Here is a 6,283-nt window from a genome sequence, read left to right as displayed (position 1 = left end):
ATCAAATTATGATTTGGGGAAGAAAAGAAATCTATAAAAGATATTTGGGACACTAGAGAAATTTGAATATGGATTCTATATTAGATGCCATTATGGGATTATTATTTATTTTAAGGGTGTGATCATGCCTATTAAACAACCGAGGGGTGAAATCTGCCTGCAACTTACTTTATAGTTCAAAGCTATTGCACACAGCGCAAATAAATATAACTAAATGTTAGCCATTGTTAAAGGTTAACGCCTATAGTAAAAGGTATTTTTTTCACACTATTTTTCTAACTTTTCTGTCAGTCTGAAAGTTTTCTATAGAACAAGTTCCCCTCACTCTCCCATAACTGTGGCAGAGCACCATCACCAGATTTCCCCCTTCTTCCTACTCACCCTCTGGGCTTTCCTCCTCCAACTGTCTTGCCAAAATGCGTTGTTGATACAAGAAAGCTAGCACTCGATCCATTTCTTCCACAAATATTATGAAGCATAGGCAGCATCTCACCCTCAGCCCAGGCTGCCTTTGCCTTTGTCTCACTTGGCTAAGCCATGAGGAACTGTGCTGTTATCGTCTTTATAACCCCAGGATTACAAATGCAGTAAGAGGAAGCAGTAAACATTTACTGAGCTGAGACTTTGGGCCAGTGTCCCTGATCTTTAGTACCTGTTGTGCTGCTCCTTAGCAAAGTAGGTAACAGATGTCATGGGAGGATGAGACAGATGCTGAAACCAAACCCCCAAAATCAAACTCTAGGGTTGCCTCTCCCATGAGTACAGATCAAAAGAGCCTGGCTCACAGCAGCTTTGTGCCACGTTAGCAAGAGTATGGGAGCCCAAAGCATGCCCCAAGTGGAGTACAGTTAAGGTTTTTAAACTGCCATCTGTGCCTGCTGCTGGCTTTACTCAGCTTCCACCTGTTAGCTTTTTATTCTCCAATACTGCACTGATAGCATTTTCTGTAACGAGGGAGCCACAGAGACCATCACTGGCAACATAAGCACCATCCTACTTTAGAGTAAATAAAACTATTTCAAGCAAATTGGAAACTAAGTGACAGAAAGTGTCACAGATGGAAGACACTGGGAACAGGAGGGGAAGTCTACGTTGCTCATCATCCCCGAGGTCCGTGATGGAGTTGATTCTGAAAATGCTGGCCATGCATCCAAGCTGTCTATTGCCATGCGTATGCAGAACAAGCCAACTGAATTGCATTTGTCTTTGGGAATAAGATGTTCCTGTACTCTCCATTACAACCAAAATCAAATCTATCCACTGCAATCGGTATTGCACTTTTTAAAAAATGTTTCCTTTTAACTTTACTCATTGCCCATTATTATTCCTCTTCTCTTTTCCTGCACCTTCCTTTCTCTTCAGAGAAGTCTCTAGAAAGAAAACACATGACTCTCAATCTGGGAGATCAGAGAATCTGATTTACCATCTCCAACTCCCTGCTAATAATTGAACCCTTGACCTGACTAAAGGAAGAAAAACAGTGACACATGTTTCACCGCCTAAGTAGTTTCAACTGCCACCTCTTTCTGATTTGAAATCCGATCTTCCCTGGTGGCTTAGACAGTAAAGCATTTGCCTGCAATGAGGGAGACCCAGGTTCAATCCCTGGGTCAGGAAGATCCCCTGGAGAAGGAAATGGCAACCCACTCCAGTATTCTTGCTTGGAGAATCCCATGGACAGAGGAGCCTGGCAGGCTGCAGTCCATGGGGTCACAAAGAGTTGGACATGACTGAGCAGCTTCACTTTCACTTTCACTCTTGATTAGGCTTTAAAAATAAACAAAGAAATGGAGATGTTTGCAGTCAGAGTAATGGCAAAGCACACTGGCCAAGACAGGGATTAGGAACTGGGTGAAAATAATATGTTCCCTATCCTATTCTCTTTCTCACCTTCAGGTCCTTCTTCATCTTTCTGCCCTCTCCCCTTTTTTCCCCTCCCTTTTGACCCTCTCCACATTCTGTGCCAGTGTCAACTAATGACTGCCAAAGCTGAAGAGCCTGACTTGCTGAAACTATTTCTGTCTTGTGGAATCAAGGCTATGAGTTCCCTTCTCCTTTTCACTCCTTTGTCAGCAAGAAGGTTGAGCCCAGATTAGTCCGCAGCGATCCACTAGCTCTACGTCCTCTGATGTTTGCTGAGTAGTGCTCTGTTCCAGGTATAAGCAAAGAGGAGGAAGCCTTGTCCTGCCTACAAGAAGCCTCTGCTCCAGCAGAGGAAAGCAAGCCTGACGACAACTAAATCTAAGGCAAGGGAGAATCACCGAGGGACAAGTGATTAAATTTCGATGAGTTTGCCAATCCCCCCCAGGAGATTATACCATACAAAAAATTTTTTTCTACAAACACTTAAATAAACAAGAGTACAAAATAAAGATTTATTGGATGACACACAAAAAAAATCCTCAACCTCAAAAAGCATCTCTCCTTTTTGCAAGGGGTGGGGTGTTGCACAGGAAAAATGCTTAGTCTTTAGCACAAGAGGAACTAAATAGAAGACCAGAGGAAATTCTTATAAGGCTATGTTTCCACCTCTTAGTCAGAAGAGCAACACATACCAGCATGTATCCGATGATCTCAGGGGCTCAGTATCCTTGTCCTGGGTTGGAGATAGCACCAGGATCATTCTAGTCTTAACTACTTTCCATATACCACTGGTAATCATGACTTTTGGACAATCCAAGCCATATTGAAGTGAGGACAATCGAAAGAACTTTAAAAATATTACAAATCTCATCAATAACACCTTCATTCAGACTCAATTTGGCATGGCTATTGGTCCTGAGAGTTCCAGGAAGATAATTTTAACAGACGAATGCTCAAGAAGATCACGGGTTGTGTCTTTCCCAAAAGATGCTACACTTAAAGCTGCATAAATTGTCTAGGGTCTCCCAGGTCATAAGAAGGGAGAAATAGCTGACTGGTCGTTGAGTCCCTTTCCCTTCTTTTAGTTCTCCAGGAAATGAAGCGAGTTCAGAGAGAGGGGAACTGGGTTAATGAAGTAAAGAAACACTTGTCTAGAGTTGGGCAACCCTGATACATGGAACCGATACATGGAAAGGGCAACACTGCTGGGAGAAGGCAGAAATCCAGCAGAGGAAAGAGTGCCAACAGAGGCAGGCATCTGAGGTCTCTGAGGCCCCGACTATAAATAACTGCTCTCCCCCATGTTCCTGTCACCTCTTCCCAAAATGCGAGTTAGATTCCCAGTCAAAAGTTAAGCCTCAGTCCCATGCCTTCCTCTCTCTAACCTAACCTTCTCTTTCCTAATGCTATATGGTGGTGGGCCGTCAATCAGCAGGAGGTCCGGAGTCAAGCGCCTCCTTCTATGGATTCCTGCCTTCTATTTCCCAGCTTCCTGAATCTCTGAGCTGTGACTTCATCTGAAAAATGGAACACTGATTATGATGATGGTAACAAGCAACCATAAAATAGGTACTAATCTTCAGGGGGGAAAATTCAGGGCAGTATTAATTATTGTTAGAAGTAATAATACTTCTTCCTTTAGAAACGAAAAATTGCAGTTCTGAGAGGAGTTAGTTAACTTATCCAAGAGCTAATCCTTGCCTATGGTTATAAGTGGAAGTGTTAGTCACTCGTTCGTGTCTGGCTCTTTGTGACCCCATGGACTGCAGCCTGCCAGGCTCCTCTGTCCATGGGATTCTCCAAGCAAGAATACTGGAGTGGGTTGCCATGCCCTTCTCCAGGGGATCTTCCTGATCCAGGGATCAAACCCAGGTTTCCTGCATTGGAGGCAGATTTTTTACCATCTGAGCCACTAGGGAAGTCTTGGTTATAATACCTGCCTGAACAGGATACTGTAAGGGTTAACATTTGTGTGTACGCCTATCAGTGAACACTACTGACATTATTTTTGGTGCTATTTCCTTCCATGGTGATACTTTTGTTTTGTTGCTTTCCTCTCTCTCCAGATGCTGGGAGTTCTGAGGTCCATCAGGCACAAATCATGAGCCCATACACCCACAAGACTAAACCAAGGCCTTGGGAACAATTCTGAGCACCAGATAACAAAACTGATAGACCTTTTAGATGTTTCATTGTTGAAATATACCTGTTAAAAGTAAAATAAAAATTAAGAAAAAAACAGAGAAATAAAAACTTTTAGAGCTAATAAGTCAGTTCAATAAACTTGCAGGACACAACAAGATCAAAATACTTAAATCAGTTGTATTTCTGTAAACTAGGAATGAACAACCAGAAAATAAGATAAACAAAATGCAGATAGATGAATAGATTTTAGTTAACAGAATAAAAAAGTGTTATAGATATGGTTTCTACTTCCACATTGCAACTAACCTTTAACAAACTATCACTTTCCTAGTTTTGAAATGTCAAAGAAAAATATTTCTATCCCTGCTGTTGCTGCTGCTGCTGCTAAGTCGCTTCAGTCGTGTCCGACTCTGTGCGACCCCAGGGACTGCAGCCTACCAGGCTTCTCCGTTAAAGGCTATTAAAATACTCCAACCCTTTCAAGTACAAAATATATATACATATATACTTTTTGAGTATGAATGAGATTATCAAGAGGCAAGAGAATGAAATTCAGTACTACTATTTCAACTCTACCTAAAAGGGTCCCCCAGAGCTTGTGTTTTCTAGGAGTTCAGAATGACAAAAGGCAAGGTATATTGTCCTTATGTGTCCCACTTAGATTTCCTAAATTAATATTATCCTATGCCAACTTTCAACTATCCAAGCTGTACTTGTGCTCCATTCTTAGCTTTTAATTCACTTTTGATTCTCATGAAATAAATGTTTAAACCTCTGACATGCCAAGATGCCCATCAGATTAAACACAGCAAGCATTTAGCACATACATGGAGAATTCCCTAAGTAATATAGAATTATTGCTGTATGTCATCATTTCCTTCCTATTGCCAGCTAATATCCCCATGTCTGAAAGTGTATCTTCAAGCTACACATCTATTTATAATAGTGTGCTCACTGTCTTCCTTCCTCTGGTATATTGTCTGTGACCTTGACCATTTGAAGGCTGACAAAACAGGGCCATCAACATATGTTTATGAAACTCTAGACATCTTGTGAGAGATTCTGTAGTGACTAAAAGCAATAAAGAGTGACAAGGATAGTTCTAGACTATAATACTGCCGGTCGAGAGAAAAATGTCACCCTTCCCAGAAAGGACCTAGAGGCATAATTAGGAGATAGAAAAGACACACTAACGAGAAGCTGGGGCAAAATACAGAAGCAATGGAAAGTGCCTTCTCTCCAGCTTGCCTAATTGACATCCCTCAGTCCACATCCAAAGAGTCCAGGTAACAGTGAGGACTCCATGTCCAAAATATGCAGCGTGAAAGAATGCCCAGCCTAGTAGCCCTCCTGAGGAGGGGCCAGCAGGAGTTTCTAGGAGGAAATGTGGCTTTTGCTAAGAGCATCAGTATGAAAACTAAAATAATGAATCCACCAGGACACCTACAAAGAACATTAAAAGAATTTAAGCTGCATAGTTCCTGAATGTCCATACCCATAACCACAAATCCATACGCCCGACAGTGCTATAAACAAGTCTTGCCTGAAGGTCTCCTTCCTATTCACATGTTTCTTCATAAAATCTGGTAGGATCTCCTTCGCTTTTTCCTGGCTTTTGTCCTTGTCATTCCTGTCTGTCAGGAACAGAAAGGAAAGAAATACACAAATGTATGATATCACTCATAGATGGAAGTTAATTTTTTAAATGAATACAAATGAACTTACTGACAAAACATAAACAGGCAGATTTTGAAAACAAATTTATGGTTACCAAGTGGGAAACTTGGGAAGTAGGGGTAAATCAGGAGCTTGGGTTTAACATACACACACTACTATATATAAGACAACCAACAAGGACCTACTAGAGCACAGGGAGCTCTACTCAGTATTCTTTAATAATCCACAAGGGTAAAGAGTCTGAAAAAGAATGAATATATGTATATGAGTAACTGAATTACTTTGCTCTACCTCTGAGACTAACACAATACTGTAAATCAACTATACCTCAGTAGAATTTAAAGAAAGACACAAATAAACTGGGCTCCAGATGCTTTCTCAATTAATTGGCCCCTGAATGCTGACTTTCCTAGGATCAAAGTAAAGGTGTCCCTGGCAACCCAACATTAAGTCCCTGTGGTACCTTAGAGACCTCTCTGTAAAATGCGGAGTGTTCATGTAACCCCAACTATCCTGCCAGCACAAACATTTTATGATTCTGGGATGCATGGTGGTGCATGAGAAGAGTCTCAGCAGCTGCCCTCATGCAACCTCTCTC

At 41.5% G+C, this 6,283-nt stretch overlaps 1 long non-coding RNA gene across 1 annotated transcript; it reads left to right on the top strand.

Annotated features, from left to right (window-relative positions):
* Positions 1 to 2,122: 2,122 nt before the first annotated feature.
* LOC113893038 lies at positions 2,123 to 4,282 on the top strand. The gene is made up of 2 exons (XR_003511197.1): positions 2,123 to 3,432; positions 3,930 to 4,282. It is a non-coding gene; the product is annotated as an uncharacterized LOC113893038 (long non-coding RNA).
* Positions 4,283 to 6,283: the final 2,001 nt, after the last annotated feature.

Source organism: Bos indicus x Bos taurus, chromosome 5, assembly GCF_003369695.1.
Source record: "Bos indicus x Bos taurus breed Angus x Brahman F1 hybrid chromosome 5, Bos_hybrid_MaternalHap_v2.0, whole genome shotgun sequence".
Lineage (NCBI taxonomy): Eukaryota > Metazoa > Chordata > Mammalia > Artiodactyla > Bovidae > Bos > Bos indicus x Bos taurus.
The sequence above is the reverse complement of the archived record's forward strand: the minus strand, read 5'-3'. Positions and strand labels throughout refer to the sequence as shown.